Source organism: Choloepus didactylus, chromosome 15 (genome assembly GCF_015220235.1).
Source record: "Choloepus didactylus isolate mChoDid1 chromosome 15, mChoDid1.pri, whole genome shotgun sequence".
NCBI lineage: Eukaryota > Metazoa > Chordata > Mammalia > Pilosa > Megalonychidae > Choloepus > Choloepus didactylus.
Genome location: NC_051321.1, coordinates 64,537,081 through 64,555,271, shown reverse-complemented (window position 1 = coordinate 64,555,271; position 18,191 = coordinate 64,537,081). Strand labels below are relative to the sequence as shown.

General features: G+C 35.4%; 1 protein-coding gene across 3 annotated transcripts in view; it reads left to right on the top strand.

The window, feature by feature from the left end:
* Window positions 1-18,191, top strand: part of CTNNA3 (catenin alpha 3) — a 1,946,492-nt gene that overhangs the window by 14,152 nt on the left and 1,914,149 nt on the right. For 2 of the 3 annotated variants that reach the window (XM_037805369.1, XM_037805371.1), the window contains exon 1: window positions 7,435-7,533. The exons of the other annotated variant lie outside the window; for it this stretch is intronic. The gene's annotated coding sequence lies outside the window, so the exon portion shown is untranslated. Of the gene's footprint in view, window positions 1-7,434; window positions 7,534-18,191 lie in introns of those variants that run through there. 3 annotated transcript variants of the gene reach the window in all.

The window sequence follows — 18,191 nt, the reverse complement described above, 5'->3', positions numbered from 1 at the left end:
TTTTGGCTTTTATCTAGTATTTTTCATGGAGGTGTTTTTTTTCCCCCTGTCTCACCTAGACGCCATCTTAGGTTCTCCTGGTCCCTATTCTTTTGTGTCTCAAGTAATGGTTTAGCAGGATCTTTTTCATGATTTGACAAAAGGTTGCCCCTCCCAGTCTTCCTTTAGCTGCAGGGATGGTAAAAAATGGGAAAGCTGAAGAAAATTTGCATAGGGTCCAGGAGCCTTATGAGAGGAAAAGAATGGCGACCTTTCTTTTAAAATATATTTGTTATTAGAAGGTTTATTATGCATTGAGCTGGACCTGATTAATGTTTACTGGTGAGGAAAGGCATCAAAGAGCCTTAAACTGGGACCCCCCCCCCCCCATCGTGGCTTGCGTTACTCATGGGGGAGGCTGTTTCTACAGGTGCCTGGCTGGAGCTGGCAGGCCGTCCTGATCAGCCATAGGAGGTGTGACTGGTGAACTTTAAACTGTAGATGTAGGTGCCATGGCATACCTCCGAGGGAGCAGGATGCTTCTCTCCTGAAGAATCACTGTGACCTCCTCGAGATCTACAGCATAGCTGGCAAAAAAGTCACGCGGGACTGCTTAGGGAATCATTTTCATCAATATTTGTGTGCCAGCAGCAAAACACCAGCAACCTTCCACAGGGCCCACTTGTATTCTAATCAAATTCTCAGGTTTTCTCTGTGAGGCATGTGGATGGAGAGGCTCCAAAAGATCTTGAACAATTTGAGAGACAAGAGAGAGACTGGACTCCCTGCCAGTTTGACAATTAGGAAGTGGTTTTTAATTTGAAATTTTACCCAAAAATGAACAGACTATTAATTACCACATATACACACACATTTTGAAAATATGACATCCTATCATATTTTTTTATAATTATAAAGTCCTGCAAAATTTCTCTTTTCTTTGTCCAAGATGTCATGACTTGAGAAGATTGTATATATTTTCCTTTGGTCTTATGCTTGGCAGTTTTGAACATATTGCTTAGATCAATAAAGATCTATGTTTGAAAGGATATCAAATTTTGTGACTTTTTCTGATTTCTGCATCTTTTTCTTCTTTTTCAACCTGTATCTGTTAATATTTTTAAAAGACCCAGTTCAAAAATCCATCTATAATAAGTAGTTATCTCTAGATAATTCTTTTCAATTGTGATCATTTGCTTAACTTTGGTGCCTTGGGTCCTTACTGTATATTAATTAGCGTTGTATTTACGCATATACTAATTTTAAGTATATTGGTCGTTGAGCCTCATGATTGTCCTCTTTCTAGAGAGAAAATGTAGGAGACTATTTCATATTAGGGTAGGAAATAATTTCTTACATAAGACCCCAACAACATAAGCCATAAAGTAAAAGACTGAAATATTTACTTACACTAATATAAAAACTTTCTTTGTGGAAAAAAGACACATAAAAGAAGTTAAATTAAAGCTACCAATTGAGAGGATATGTTTACAACTCATGTCTATATGGTGGATTGTAATATTGTTCCCATTCTTCTCCCTTCCTGTATCCATGCCCTTTGCTGTGTGACTTATACAGGTTCATCCCACAGAGATGAGTGTATTTCCCTGCCCCATTAATGTTAGACTTGGCTACATGATTTGCTTTGTCCACTAGAATGTGGGCAGAAGGGGCAGAGTGCCAGCTTGGAGCCTATACCTTAAGAGCCATTGTATGTTTCTATTTGTCCCTCTTCCTCTTTAATTGCTGCCATGGCCATGAGAAGAACATGCTCTAGATAATGTACTTGTCCAAGAAGGATGAGAAACATGACGAGCAGATCTGAACCTCAAAATTACAGCTTGGAATAAATCCAGCCAAACCCTCTTTGGATTAGTTAACCCCCAGCCCTCCTGCAAATATGCAAGAGAGAATGAAACTTGTTTTATGCCACTGATTTTTGGGGTGCTGTTTATGCATTATCATGGCAATAGCTGACGGATAGACCATTCAACAAAAAGGAGTTAGTTTATAATTTTATAAAGAACTCCTAAAAAATAAAGCAGAAAAAGACAAACAATCTACTTGGGAAATGGGTCAATGGAAAGGTGTATATGAAAGGTAATTCACCAAAGAGAAAACTGGAATGACCAAAAAAAAATTATATATATATGTAATATATATTATATATATATATGAAAAGATGCTTAGTTTGCTTCACTAGTTACCACATAAACACAAATTAAAACATCATATCCACTAGATGGGTAAAAATTAATGTCTTATAATAACTAGTATTTGTGGGGATATGAAGAAAATAAAACTTTCATATACAATGGTGGAATGCTTAAGGGAAGGTATTCTAATCAAAGACAGACATATCAAGCAGGGAGAGGATTTGCAAGGAATATTACTGACAAAGGATTATATCCAGAATATATAGGAAATTCTTGGAAGTTAGTAAGAAAAAGACAGGCAACCCACATGAAAAATTCATAAAGAAAACAAGTAAGCAATTCACAGAAAGCATACTTGAATGGCTGGCAATCAACCTAAAATGAGATCACTAATTACAGTGAAATCAGAAATGCAAATTAAAACAACAGTGAGATGCACTTTGCACCTCTCATGTGGGCAGAAGTTAAAATGTCATGTAGTATCTAGTGCTGGTGAGGATATGAGGAACTGTGAACCCATATACTCTGCTAGTGGCGTTATTTTGGAAACCAGTTTGGCAGTGTTTATCAAAATTGCATACTCATTTACATTTTGACCCACAATTCTTCTTCTGGGTGTATATACTAGAGGCACTCTTACATAGGTGTACAGAGAGAGATTATGAGCACGTTTAATACAGCACTGTTTCCCATAGCAAAGAGTTGGATACTACCTAAATATCCTTTGGGGGTATGGGTAGAAAATATCCTTTAGGCTTATGGGTAGAGAAGATATGTTATAAATGCATCTGAAAGAATACTATGCAGCAAAAAATAAAGGAACAAACTAAATCAATTATATTAGTCGGGGACTTATTTTTCTCAAATACTATGAAGATAGGAGATAAGTTCAGAGCTGATGACAAAAAATCCCAAGCTCTTTCTATAGTTCTGCTCTGCTATCCTTCCTCCTTGGCTTTACAGTAAGACTGCTTATTTCCAGGCATCATGCCACAGATAAAAGATGGAAGGACCAAAGATTCTGGCAGCCACATCTGACGCCCTTTTTATACAGAAAACAAACTCTTTACCAGAAACCCCCCTCAGCAGACATTTGCTGACATCTCATTGATGAGAATTCTGTCACATGCCATTCTGAGCTACAAAGAAGGCTGGGAAATCAAGTGTCCAATTCCGTAATAGAGGAAGGCAAAGGAAGGACAAGGCTATGAAAATGTGTTGAGTGAGCCAGCCTACAGGTTTTACCACAACTATATGGTTCAACATGGGTAGATCTCAAAAACCTAATGTATAAAAAAAAAGAGAAATAGAAAGATAAGGGAAGTCCAGTACTTTTGTGTAAATTTAAAAATCCCTATACGAATACAACTATAGTGTTTATAGATAGACATTTATGGAAAGAAAGTTATAGAAGGTCAATTGGAAAGGCACATATTAAATCCTACAGAATGGATGCTATAGGAAAGGGGGATGGAAAGGAACTGAGGTTGGGGGCATGTAGAACACCATCAAAGAATAAAATAAAAGAGCCTTTACACAGACCATTTCCACTAGGGTGCTTTGAACTGAGGAGCATGACTGTTAACCTAACACTGTGTGCCCACACCCGGGAGAACAAGAGTGGGGTGGGAGGTACTCCAACTATCGGGCAGGGTTATCATTTAGAGTCAACGAAAGGGGATTTAATGACATTTAGGTCTGAGTTTAAATATTTTACCTTACTCTGTGATGAGACTTTGTCCTTTTGAATATGATTGAAGGCTTGATAGGAATGGTGTTAGTGTTTAAGCTTAGTAATATAGCAGTTAATTTTTGGACAATTTAGGGACATTACACATTTTACAAAATTGGTTTTCTTTGTTTTTACATGTATACTTCTTTTGCTCGATAATGAAAAACCAGTGAACTTGACTTTAAGAGAGTAAATGGGGTACACGAGTAAAACAAACATGGCTACTTGGTAGTGAAATCTATCCCTCTCCATTTTTCTGTTATTATCTTTGGAAGCAGAGCGTGGGAGAAACGATTTCCTTCCTCTCTCTCTAATATAGCCTCAGTGACGGAGAGGCTCTCTGCTCTGGAATGAAGCAGGTTGGCACAACTCCATAAGTCTTACATGAGAACAAGACACAGAGGTTTTCTGTTTTTTATTTGCCATTCTTTGCTTTTATTGCAGTATCTTATTCTTAAGCCATATCCGTCCCTCTAAATAACACACACGGTTTACCGATATGTGGTAATATGTCTTTCATTTTCTTTATTAAGCATTTGTTACAACTTTGGAAGCAGCTCTTAAGCTTTTCCATTTTAGGACCATGTTTCCTTGTTACCTAATTATAAATTATTATCATGGTGGGGTATACTACTTCCTTAAGTCAAATGGATTCAATAAGCGAAATAAAAATGTGTGGATGTTAATGACTCTTGGTACATTTTTTAATCAGATGGATTTGATCTCTTACAGCAGCCCTCTGAAGTTCAATGGCATTTTGGTTTGGAAAAGCAGAATTCCTAGGAGAAAAATATCTTTCCACAAAATAATGATAATGGATTAACAAATTATTTAGCACCGTTATTAACAATCCATTAGATTCTGTGCATAATTTTGTAAGTGATTTCTCTTCTCAGCAGCTTCAGAGGTCTTATTTGACAACATGAGGAAAACACAGTAAATGTGAGTGAACGTGGTTGAGGCCAAGCAGGTTAAAGTAGAGCTTGAATTCAAAACCACTTTGGGTTGCTTTTCTGCCTATTCTTTTCATGACATTTTTTCAGCCTCTATCCCTCATGGGTACTTGTTTTGCAATTTGGTTTAAGGAAGTAGTATATACCTATCTATCAGTCATCCAATCTCCGGCCCCTCCAAATGAATTATTGGTAAAAAAAATTTTTTTTAGCCACAAATATAGTTGAGACTAACAAGGGCTTTAGATGTAGGCTCTTAAGGCATCTGGGAAACAAAAAATTGTTGACTGAGACACAGCTCAGAAGTGCCTGTGTCAGGTATCAAACAGAGTTAAGAATTAAAGGGGAATTAAGTGGTTAGATGAAAACAACAATTAAAATTTAGTTATCTGGATATTTCAAAATGTATAGATGATTGGGAAAGGGGCTAAGCAAAATACTGACAAAACTGACTTTTCAGTTTTCTTCTGTTTGGATGCTTATCCTGCAAGTTAATTTGAGAAATAATTCTAAACATCTATCTTATACTATAGAGAATATATCAGTTTAAAAAATTAATGAAAAGATATAAAATTTTGTGAAAGAATCAGTAACAGTTGAAGAGATGCTATACTTTATGTAAAATATGGGTTTTACACATCTAATATCAATTATTATATGAGGAAAGAAACTGCCACATTCAGGTAGGAGAAATGATTTTTATAGAGCCATTTCTTTCAGTGAAGATAACCAAACTTGCTTTTATTCTTGGAAATAGATTTTTTTTTTAATAAAGGAAAAAAAGCCATAATTTCCTATTTTGAATGATACTTGAGGAGGAGGAAAAAATTGATTATTTTCTCTTTGGGAAAATTGAATACTTCTGCATAAAGGATGTGTCATTAGTGGCAACTCTGAAAACATGAAAAGAGATTTCTTTGTTCCTTTAGATCTGTTCATTTTTTATTATTACTGTAGTAAATTTAGTAAACTTGATGTTTGGGATACAACAGCTTCTGAGGAGCATGGAAAATTTGTATCTGTAGTTAAGAGAAATTTATTAGGGTAAATTATGTTAGCTAATTAGATAGTAAAGTCTTTATTTTTAGAGTAAATTAGGTACATTGATGTTCACATTTGCCAAACTGAAATAGGTTTTGGGCTGTAAAACAAAGAACCTGGTAGATTATATGAGGAGTTGTTAGTTGTAACATTACATGTGCATGAGAAATAGAATAATTCTGTGATAACAGGAACCACATTAGCCTATGGCTTTTAATATATAACAGGCAATTAGAAAATATTAAACAGAGTAATTAGAAAATATTAAACAGTTTACAAGTACCATACATAACTTTGAAAAGAGATTATTTTCTTTTATATTTAATTCTGTTTTCTTTGGGGTTTGTTTTGAATTTTCTAGTGGGGTTTTTGTTTTTGTTTTTGTTTTTATTTTTTTGTTGACCTAGAAAAATTTAGGATTGTGTAAAGTCATTCTGATATCTGAACCCAATTCTGTGGGTTCTTAGCTTTCTAGTGCTTTTTTCTCAGTACCATAAGGATGCATCATTGAGCAGATAGAGAAAGACATAATGGTAGAGGTGCCACAGATGAGAAGTATTAAGTACTAATCTGGGCTTTATAAGTCAAATTTAAATGGACAAGATAAAATGAGATGTTTCTAAATGCACTTAACTAGGGAAACTGGAGATGGTGCGTCCTAGTTGCTGGTTCAAATATAAAAATTAAGTGTCTTTGGGTACAATACTGTAGGATTTCGGAGTTGAATGGTACCCTCTGCTGGCTAAATGAGGAATTTTGTTTAAAATAAATGCTTTAACAATGTTTTTATTTTTAAATAGGGCTAATAGCTATATTAATTATAAAAGGATTAAACAGTGTAAAGTATTGTGGGATAATATAGGAAAAATAAATAACGTGACGAATGAAACCAATGTATCACTTAAAGAAATATTTCCCAGCATGAAGTGAAACTAATATGAAAATACCCATAATTGGAATTTCCTAATCTTTTGGTCTTTGTTTAACTGTACGAAACATAGCAGGGGGAAAAATGCATTTTATCTCCTGTCCCCATCCCCGATAGCAATTCTGATGAATCCAATATATTTAAATTACTTTCATTAGTTATTCTTAAATTACTATTGGAAGGGTGATCACCATATATCTGGAGGTGAGATAAGAATTACTTTTCTCTAGGTACTCTGATTCAATTTCTGTTAAAAATAATTGGCATACTCTTAAGTAATTTAGGAACTTGATAGGTTCAGGGAGGTATTATATAGCATGCCTGTTTTACATTTTTTTTTTTTTTTTTCTACTCTTGCACATTCTCAAAGCCACTTTGGAATTTGCAGTGTTCTGGGTACATAATCCACATGAAAGTTTTGTTAAAAGTTTATACTGGACTACACGTCAATAGGAGTTTCATTACAGATGTGAAGAGTTTAATTTCAAGTCTGATTCTGTGGTTTGAAGTTACCCTTCACTGGCATGTTGCTTTAAGAGCACCCATCCCCCCCTTCCTGCTTGAGCCACTGTGTCCTGTCAGTCATCCTGAAATACACTAGGGTGCTTGTCAGGCTGTTTGCTTACAGATTCATCATAAGCCAAATTGTGAGCCATAATAGTGGCACTGAATTTCTAAACACAAGAAATTACGTAGATACTTGGTTTAGCTTCTGTGTATGGGCAATACTCTGTCCTGCAGTAGGTGAGTGAAGTGTCAAACTTTTTAAAATCAAACTTTGCTATAAAGTAAATCCTAACAATTATGGTATCTGTTGTGTGGTTAGATAACTTTGGGAGAAATTAAAAGGACATTATTCTATAAAATAGGGTGAATAGAAACTATTTGGTTGTGCATTTATTATTTTTATAACTAATTTTCCTTTCACTAGTACTAAACTCTACATTGCTTTATGAAAACTCCAATTTTAAAAATCTACTTGGAAAAGTACATTTGCAGGCAGTTTGGATTTAGATGAAAATGTGACTCACATATTTTTTCTTTCATAATACTTCAAACAGACTGAGTTGAGCAGGGTTTCAATACTGCTGTTTGTAGTATTTATTAGTGGTTTTAAAAATAGCTCTAAAACAAATTCTCATATACCAAGGACAAGCTATAGTAGTCTCTCATCAGTGCATTTAAAAATTCCTATAATGTAAGTGAGCTATTAGTATTTGAATAACTGTTTACAAGGCACTGTAAACTCTATATTCTTTAGACATAAAAGTTGTGCATCAAGCAGGTCGCTTATTTATACAGACAATTTAATTTCTGTTATAGACCTCTAAACTTAACTTTGCATTGGTGCTTCTCCTATACTTTTGTATGCAGCTCTAAATATTTTTGAACAGAGAATTGATAAAAAGAAAAAAGAAGGGACGTGTGGATTATGATACTTGTACTTTCAAGATGGTAGAGAATATATATTTAAGAGGTAGAAAGGAGTTAAAGTTTTAAGGCTTTATTGAGGGTAAATGGGAAGAGATTGCTTTTGTAGATACATGGGATGATGATGTATTCCTTGCTTTGCTCTAGGAAGGATTTATGGTGACTTACAAGGCTACAAGAAATTTAAGGAAGGATAAATTAAAAGGGGAGTGAAAGAAGAAAGAAAAAGCACGAGGATAAAAAATGGAGACTGGTATAAGGCAAAACATGCAGCAGTTCTCAGCTATAATTTCAGGACACCAATGTATTATGGGGAGAGAAAATGGGAGAGAAAATACAAGGCTACAGAAATCTTAAGGGGAATTTCAATGCAAACCTGCTGTCTCCCTTACTTAGGGTGGCAGTCCAGGTGAGGAGGATATGTTGTACTGTAAATTTTCAATACACTTTAAATGTCACTTACATTTTGGTGGGGTAAAAAAGTGGAGATTTGCATCCTTTTAACTCGCAAACTGATTTAGGTGGACATAAATTGGGCTCCCAGTTTTCTAGGAGCAGGAAAACATTAAATTTTGTCTGCCACTTAATTCAGAAGAAAGATTAAAGAGGCATAGTTGGTTTTGTTGTTGTTTGCGGGGAGGGGGGAACAACAGAAGCTATCTAAATAAGATCAAATATCTTAATATTAGAAAGAACATGATCAAGCCAGTGTTTAAAATACAGTATATTTAGCAATTGTGTATGAATCTATGAACCTACTCCTGGTACTTTTTCTAAGAGATTCTTGTAAAAGAGATGAGCTACTTTCCTTCCTTTCACTCTTTGAATATAGTGATAAATTTAATTTCAAGTTCTGTTTGGTCGAAATTTACTGGATCAATGTAATTGGGAAAAGTTTTTGGGTAGGAGGAAAGAATTCAGAGACAGGACTTCATGACATACCTTGATCTTCAAATACTCACAAAACTCCTGCTGGGAGCTCAGTGTTGTTCAGCTTACTAAACTGAGCTTGTATAAGAGAGCAAGCTTAGTTCTTGCTGCCTTCACACAATATTATGGAAAAAGGACAAGAGTGTAACAGTTAAAAGTTTGCTAGGGATCTTCAGTGATATCTTTAGATATCAACATGATGAGTTGGAGACAATCATTTGGCTCTTTTTTTATTCTGTAGTTAAAAGTAAGATAAATGAGAAATAATGATTATTTTTAAAAAGCAGTACAAAAACCAACAACATAGTCAAAGCTTTTGCTTTTGTAGTTTTGCACTATAACACATATATGGTTTGACTTAGAGATTTTGCCAGAAAAAATTGTAAATCAAAGAGATAATATGCAACTTATCAGATGACTGGGATGATATTGAGGATAACCTGGACACTCATTTATGAAACTTGAGAGGCAAAATATTAAGTTAACGAAGGCTAGGCACTAAGTAACTAAGTGTTGTATCAGAAGAGTCAAGGACCCTTAAGAGAAGTAAATTAACTTTTGAAAGCATTAGTTCACAGAACCTAGTGAGACCTCCACTCAAAGAGCTTCTAGAGCCAAATGGATATCAGTAGAAATTTGTAATTATATAGTAAATGAAATAACACTAGAAACATTTTGTCACTAGGGGAAGAGGTGAACAGAGGAGATTTCTAGGGTGATGGGGGCATCCCCAAATACCTTTAGTAAAGTCAGATTTATTGAAGAATAATTTACATACAATAAATTCACCCTTTTTAAGTTTACAATTTGATGAGTTGTGACAACTGTATACAGTCATAAACCAGTATCACAATCAAGATTCAGAACATTTTTATCACCCCCCAAAAGTGTCTTTGTGCCCTATATAGTCAATCCACTCCTATATTCTCACTTGCTGACAACTACTGATCTGTTTTCTGTCCCTAGATTTTTGCCCTTTCAAGAAGGTTATATAAATGGAATCATACAGTATGTACTTACTTTTGTATGACTCTTTCACTTAGCATATTGCTTTTGAGATTCATTCATGTTTTTGCCTGTATCAGTAGTTCTTTCTTTCTTTTTTATTGCATAATATGCCATTGTATGGTTATACCACACTTTGTTTATCCATTCTCCTATTGATGGAAATTTGAGTTTTTTCCTTTTACTGACTTTTATGAATAAGGCCTGTATGAGCATTTGTATACAGGTCTCTCTGACAAATTTTTTCATTCCTCTTAAGTAAAAACCTAAGGAGTAGAATTGCTGGGTCATAGAATGGGTATATGTTTAACTTTATAAGAAACTGCCAAGCTGTTTTCTAAAGTGATTATACCAGTTGCATTTTCACTAACGATGAGAACGTAATCTCACTAGTATGAGATTTCCAGTTGTTCCTAATCCTTGTAAACTCTTGAAATTGGCAGTCTTTTAAATTCTAGCCATCTGGGGGTGGGGGTGGGGGGAGTAGTAGTATATATTGTGATTTTAATTTGCATTTCAATAATGACTACTGATGTTGAGTATCTTTTTACATGCTTATTTGCCACTCATATATCTTCTTTCGTAAGTGTCTTTTCAAATCTTTGGCCCACTAAAAAAATTGGGTTTTCTTTTTATTATTGAGTTTTAAGGGCTCTTTAGATTTTCTGGATACAAGTCCTTTATTAGATATGTGTTTTAAAAATATTTTGTTTCAGTTTGTGGTTTGTCTTTTCATTTTATTAAGTGTCTTTCAAAAAGCACAATTTAAAAATTTCGATGAAGTCTAGTTTATCAATTCTTTTCATGCCTTGTGTGTCATATCTAAGAAATCTTTGCCTAAACCCAAGGTTACAAAGATTTTCTCCTATGTTTTACTTTAGCTCTTACCTTTAGCTCTATAATCCATTTGAATTAATTTTTGTATATGGTGTGAGGAAAGGGTTAAGGCTCCTGTTTTACATGTGGATGTCCAATTATTCCATCTCCATTTGTTGAAAAGCCTTATCTTTTCTCCATTGAATTACTTTGGCACCTTTGTGGAAAATCAATTGCATGTTAATATTGTGTCCAATAGATAGGGTCTTAAAAAACAATCGTAATGCATTCACAATACCTAATAAAATTAATAGTAATTCCTTAATATTTTCCATTAGTTTGTCTGTGTCCAAAACTGACTGTTTTATGTGTTTTTATAGTTGGTTTTTGCAATCAGGATCCAAGGTCAACACATTTTACATGTTTGTTATTTCTTGTAAATAACTTTTAACCTATAATAGTTTCCCTCATTTTCCATGTCATTTATTAGTTGAAAGCAGGTCATTTGTTTTGCAGTATTTCTCACATTCTGAATTTGGATGTTCGCAGCCTTGTGATGTCATTTAACATAGTCCTCCTTCTTTTATTTATTCAAAGTTTGATTAGATTTAAGTCCCATTCTTTTGGCTAGAATACCTCATAGGTGGTAACTGTGAAACATTAGGAGACATATAGTCTGGGTTGTCTCACTTTTGGTGTTATTAGGATTGTTCAGTGGGTTTGGGTGTTGTAAGCCTGATCCTCAAAGTTCCCCATTTGATTCCCCTAATGGTTCTAACCCTCATTGATGATCATTGTCTAGATCCATTATTTTATCAGAATTCTATAGAATTCTGTAATTCTTTATTAGTTTTTATTGGTTGGAATTATTCTATAAACAAGAATTCTTCTCCCCTTTACTATTTTGGTACCTCAAAGTATGGTTCATACCAGAAAGTCAGGAAAATACTTGATTATTTCCCATTAATTATCAATTTTTAGAAACTTTGTCTCAGCAACTTTAAAAAGTGACTAGTGACTTTTTGTTTTTTTGAATAGCATTGTGAACTAACAGATTTTTACATATTGGATGTGTTTCAACCTCTTCCTTCCTCCCTCCCTCCCTCCCTCCCTCTCTTCATTCCTTCCTTTCCTTCCTTCCTCCCTCTCTCCCTCTTTCCTTCCTTCCTTCCTTCCTTCCTTCCTTCCTTCCATCCTTCCTTCTTCCTTCCTTCCTACCTACCTACCCACCTACAAAATTGCTGAAATAAATTGCCTTGGGCATACATCACTTTTAATTTTTGCTAGTTTATATTTGAGATATTTTCCTAAAAATGGGGTTGATGGGTCAAAGGGTAAATGCATATATATTTTTTCTACATATTGCAAAATTGCCCTCCATAGGGATAATGTTTTGTATATCTACTAGCAATGTATGAGGATGTCTTATTCTCCACAACCTTGCTAACAGTTTGTTATAAAAATTCTGGATATTTGCCAATCTGAAAGATGAAAATTGATATCTCAGTGTAGTTTTAATTTACATTTCTCTTATTATGAATGAGTTGGTTGATTTTTATGTTTAGTATTTATTTACATTTTTTTCCATGAATGAGAAATAATTTTAAATTGCATTCAACTTTAAATAGTATCTTTAGACTCCTCATTATGAAAGATATATTAAGATGAATGTGTGGTATTTTCCATTTTCTTTTGCTCTGTGATTCTGCAAGTCGGCCCAACATGTCTCCAAATGTGCTCTTAGTCCATGTGTATTAGATGCTTCTGATGTGACTTTTTCTTTGTAATTTTTTTTTGTGTGCTTCCATTTGTTGCCTGAGCTCTGCCATCTTGCTTTATATTCTTTTATGCTGTCTTATTATCTCTTTTTTAATCTTGTAGCTCTTCTTTGAGTTTTTTTTAACAGAGCTTATTGTATGTATGTATGTACATGTGTGCGCGTGCAGATAGTTGAGTCCACATATTAACTCTTTTTTTAAAATTCATTTTATTGAGATATATTCACATACTATGCAGTCAAAGCGTACATTCAATTGTTCACAGTACCATTATATAGTTGTGTGTTCATCATCATCACCAAAATTAATTTTTGACATTTTCATTATGACACACACAAAAATAATAAGAATAAAAATTAAAGTGAAAAAGAACAATTAAAGTAAAAAGGAACACTGGGTGCCTTCCCCCCCCCCCCCTCCATTTTTCTACTCATCCATCCATACACTGGACAAAGGGGAGTGTGGTCCATATGGCTTTCCCAATCACATTGTCACCCCTCCTAAGCTACATTTTTATACAATCATCTTCAAGTTTCTTGGGTTCTAGGTTGTAGTTTTATAGTTTCAGGTATTTACTGCTAGCTATTCCAATTCATTAGAACCAAAAAAGGGTTGTCTATGTTGTGTGTAAGAGTGCCCACCAGAGTGACCTCTCAGTTCCTTTTGGAATCTCTCTGCCACTGAAGCTTATTTCATTTCCTTTCACATCCCCCTTTTGGTCAAGAAGATGTTCTCCATCCCATGATGCTGGTTCTAGATTCCTCCCCGGGAGTCATGTTCCACATTGCCAGGGAGATTTACTCCCCTGGGTGTCAGATCCCATGTTAGGGGGAGGGCAGTGATTTCACCTGCCAAGTTGTCTTAGCTAGAGAGAGAGGGCCACATCTGAGCAACAAAGAGACATTCAGGAGGATGCTCTTAGACTGCATATTAACTCTTTACTGTTTGCTTCATTAATTCTTGTTCATCGTCTAAATTTTGCTCATGTTCCTCTCCTCTTTTTTTTTTTTTTTTGCCGATTTTGCATATGGTTCTCATACTTACCTTCATGTGTCACCAAACATTTACTGAAGAACAGTGTAGGGGAATTAGGGCTTGGTGGTGAGTTGGGATAGTCAGCAATTTCTCATCCATTTATGGTATTGAGTACTTTCTCACCAAAGTTTCCTTTGCCTCTAGGAAATTTTTTTTTTCCAGGTTTGGTGCTCCAAAACTCAATATACTTCATGGTAAAGTCTTTCAAACCACAGACTCAGCATTGTAAATTGGTGATTCAGCATTTCTTCTTTCCTTCACTGCACTTGACTTTGGGCCATTTCCCTGGCTAGAAGGCTTGGTCATAAACAGTTAGAAATGGCACATTTTGCCCTGCTTATCTTGTCCTACCATGTTTGTGATTCTGTAGTTTCAAACTGGGTCTTTACAGGGCTATTCCCCTTTGATTTCCATTATATCCATGCCCTAGGTCTCAAAGAATTCTTAGACAAGAAATTTAGGGTTGTGGCACTACTTTTAGTGAAAATTATTTCCCACTGAGGTATGTATTGGCTCTCAGCCTCTTTCCCCCCTACCCCCTGCTTTCAAGGTTTCACTATATTTCTTTGTGTGTAATTTGGGATTGTGACAGGTTTCCTTGAAGATGGTAGTTTTAACTTTACTTTTCTGTTTAACATGAGTTTTGAAGAAGGGGAATGGCATAAACATGCATTTATTCTGCCATATCATAAGAAATTATTATTGGAATGATGATGCCTCTCAGTGGTAGTATAGCATATAGAAATTAGAAAAGATTGCTTACCTCTACCATAAGCACGTGTGTGTATACATTAAGATGTAAAGAGGATTGTTTGAGTTGAGGTTGGAAAGAGGAGCAGGTATTTGTCAGGTGTTTACATATTACAATCAGTTCACATCAGTGAGATCACACAACACCTGTCCTTCTGTGTCTGACCCACCCCATTCACCACAATGTCCCCAAGTCCCATTCACCAACCCCCTTTTTATTTTTTAAGATGGTTTTTTTACGCACCACACATTCCATCCTAAGTAAACAATTGATGCTTCCCTGTATAATCACATAGTTATACATTCACCACCACCACTGCTGTCTATGTGAAGACATTTCCATTTCTTCCACAAAGAGGAAGAGTCAAAAAAAGGTAGAAAGACAAAAGAAAAAGAAAAAGAAAGAAAGAAAATGACAGCTAAAAAGAAACAAAAGAGAAGAGAGTATTAAAATAAAATACAATAAAGAAGTCAGATAACATCACCAATGTCAAGACTCCCATACCCCTCCTTATATCCCTCTCTTATAGACATTTAGCTTTGGTATATTGCCTTTGTTACATAAAAGGAAGCATAATGCAATGCTTCTGTTAACTGTAGACTCTAGTTTGCATTGACTGTATTTTTCTCCCAATACCACCCCATTTTTAACACCTTGCAAAGTTGACATTCGTTTCCTCTCTTGTGAAAACATATTTGTACATTTTATCACAATCATTGACCAGTCTAGGTTTCACTAAGTTATACAGTTCCAGTCTTTATCTTCCCTCTTTCCAGGTGTCCCACATGCCCCTAACCTTCCTCTTTCAACCGTACTTACAGTCATCTTTGTTCAGTGTTATTACATAATTGTACTACCATCACCCAAAATCGTGCCCCAAACCTCTCACTCTGGTCCTCTCCTATCTGTCTGTAGTGCTCCCTTTAGTATTTCCCGTCGAGCAGGTATCTTGTTCACAAACTTTCTCATTGTCTGTTTGTCCGAGAATATTTTAAACTCTCCCTCATATTTGAAGGATACTTTTGTTGGGCATAAAATTCCTGGTTGGCGGCTTTTCTCTTTCGGTATCTCAAATACACCACACCACCGCCTTCTTGCCTCCATGGTTTCCACTGAGAAATCGGCACACAGTCTCATTAAGCTCCCTTTGTATGTGATGGATTGCCCCTCTCCCGCTGCTCCCAGGATCCTTTCCCTGTCTCCAATGTTTGATAATCTGATTATTAAGTATCTTGGCATAGGTCTATTTGGATCCACTCTATTTGGGGTACACTGCGCCCTCCACTGTCATAGACTTTTAAAAATTGAGCTCAAGGAGCATGGAAGGTTGAAGAAGCTGAAGTTCCCAAAATAGTTTTCCACTATTGGTTTTCCCAAGTGTATTTATTACCTTAGGGAAAAATGAATACAGTATTTTCTAGGAGTTTTTCTTTATTCCAATAAGCAAACCCTTATTTATTTCTAGCTAAATAATCATAGAACAAAGAAGAAATGGGAATTCTTTTTGGCTTTAAAATTGAGTTTGAGAGGAATTCTGCTTCCTTCACCATTCCCATTTTCTCTAACTTTAGGAAATTCATATTTGTTTGAGTTGTTTTATAATATTACAGAGTGGAACAGACCCATAGACCCACTGGACTTGTAGCAACAAAAGGCACTGCCACTTTAAAGTGTATATGAATGGCTTGTTCCTTCTGCCTGGTTACTTAAATTTGTGCCTTATAGCTGAAGGTTATTCTTGTTCTGGGTGATTCAACAAATGCTCCTCTGAAGTCTCACATATTAGATTATCTTTTTTTTTTTTTAAGATTTCAATTCAACTAATTTAGTTCTTTGGCTTTTAAAATAATATGTAGGTAACCTCATGTTGTGCTTATGTGAGATGGAATCTCTTGGGTCTCAGTTCTGGTGTAATTTTTATATGCTACAAAATATCCTTAAGTGGAAAGACATTATGACACAGAATAAACATGGAACATTTCTGTGGAATATCAGGTAACCTTTACTTTAGAAGCGGCATTTTATAAAATAGTATAAAAGATGTGTTATCAGGAGAGGGTTAGAGAAATAAGGTCATCCTGTGAAATTCTTATATATGGTGTTACCTTACAGTTAAATCAGAAATTGAAATATAACTTTTTCCTTCCTCTTTTGGGCAAGATTAGACTAAACTGCCATTTACAATAAAAGGGACATAATGTAAGACCTAAATACAATTGGAATCTGTTGTTTTATTTCATACTGACTTCAGTTGATCTTTGGAGGGTTTGAAAAAAACATTTTTCCTTCTCTCATCTAGGTTGTTTATGAAGGGAAGCAAGTTTTACTTTGTTTACTATGACCAGAGCAAGCAAATGTTTTAATTTAATTTAATTTAATTTTGTTTGGGTCTTCTCGTAAAGAATCTATAAAACTCATCTTTTTTGGGGGCAGGCGCTCAATTTGGCCACTTTTCAAAGAATGTCGGTAAGATGATTATCCAAAAGTTTAACAGAATTTCAAATACTTTCAAGAAGCTTTTTTTTTTCAGTTTGAATTGCAACATGCTACATTTATATTTATTTCATTTGTATTTGTATTCTAAAATGTAACATTATTTTTCTCTGTTGGAACCCAGAATTTTTAGAAGCTAAGGAAATAAAAGTGCAGACTCTTGGGGACCCTGACATGTAGTGCATTTAACAATTGTAGCCCTAATCCTGGAACCTACCTTTCATGTGCCACTCTGGATTGATTTCAAAGGGCTCTAGAACCCTGCTTTATGAGGCTGTTGTGCATTAGGAATGCATTTGTAGTTTTTTTTAGAATATTTTAGGCATGTTGCAGATCTAATTAGCGCACATGTGGGAAATAAGCCTTAGAATTTGAAGTCAAGAGATCCAATAAAACGAGGCATCAGGGGGAAGGTTTGTTTTAAACTCTTTCATTATGTGAAAAAAAGTGAAAGCACTCTTGAGTAATAATTACAAGCTCTACAGATGAAGAAGATATGTTTAACTTAAATGTTGTCAAGTAGATTCTGTTCTCCTGATGCAAAGGGGATAATAATTTTAACTAACATCTGTTGAACCCGCTATCTGCCAGAGATATGGGCTAAATTATCGCTGTTGCTTGGATTTTCTTGTTTAAACTTCATGATCCCTTGGAGGAGGGTACTTCTGTTATTCCCACTACAGAAGAAGAAACATGATCAGAAAGGTTTAGGAACTTGTCTAAAGTCACAGGGAGCAGGGAGCGGAGCCTAGATTCTTGTCTGGGCAGCCTGACTTCAAAACTAATGCTCTTACTCACTGGGATCAAATAGTGATGAAATTCAGGAGAATTCACGAATAAGACTGTCGGGGAACAGGTTGTCTCATACAGCTTGCTTGCTATATGTTGCCCAGCTGAGGGGCTGAGTGGAGCTGAAACCCAGCCCTCCTCCTGGGCAAACTGGGTCTTCCTGCTAACACCTACTGCTCTGTCTACCCAGTGCAGAGAGTGGCACCTTTTTCCAATATGTCTGTCCAGAGGGAGCATGTTTTTCTAATTCACTGAAAGACAAATATTAATTCCAAAATTTTTCTCTGAGTACCTCTGCCTATATTTCCTCTCACTCCTAGCAATCCTTGGACTCTGACCTGCCTCTTCCTAGTGTAAGTGCTCCCTTGGTGTCT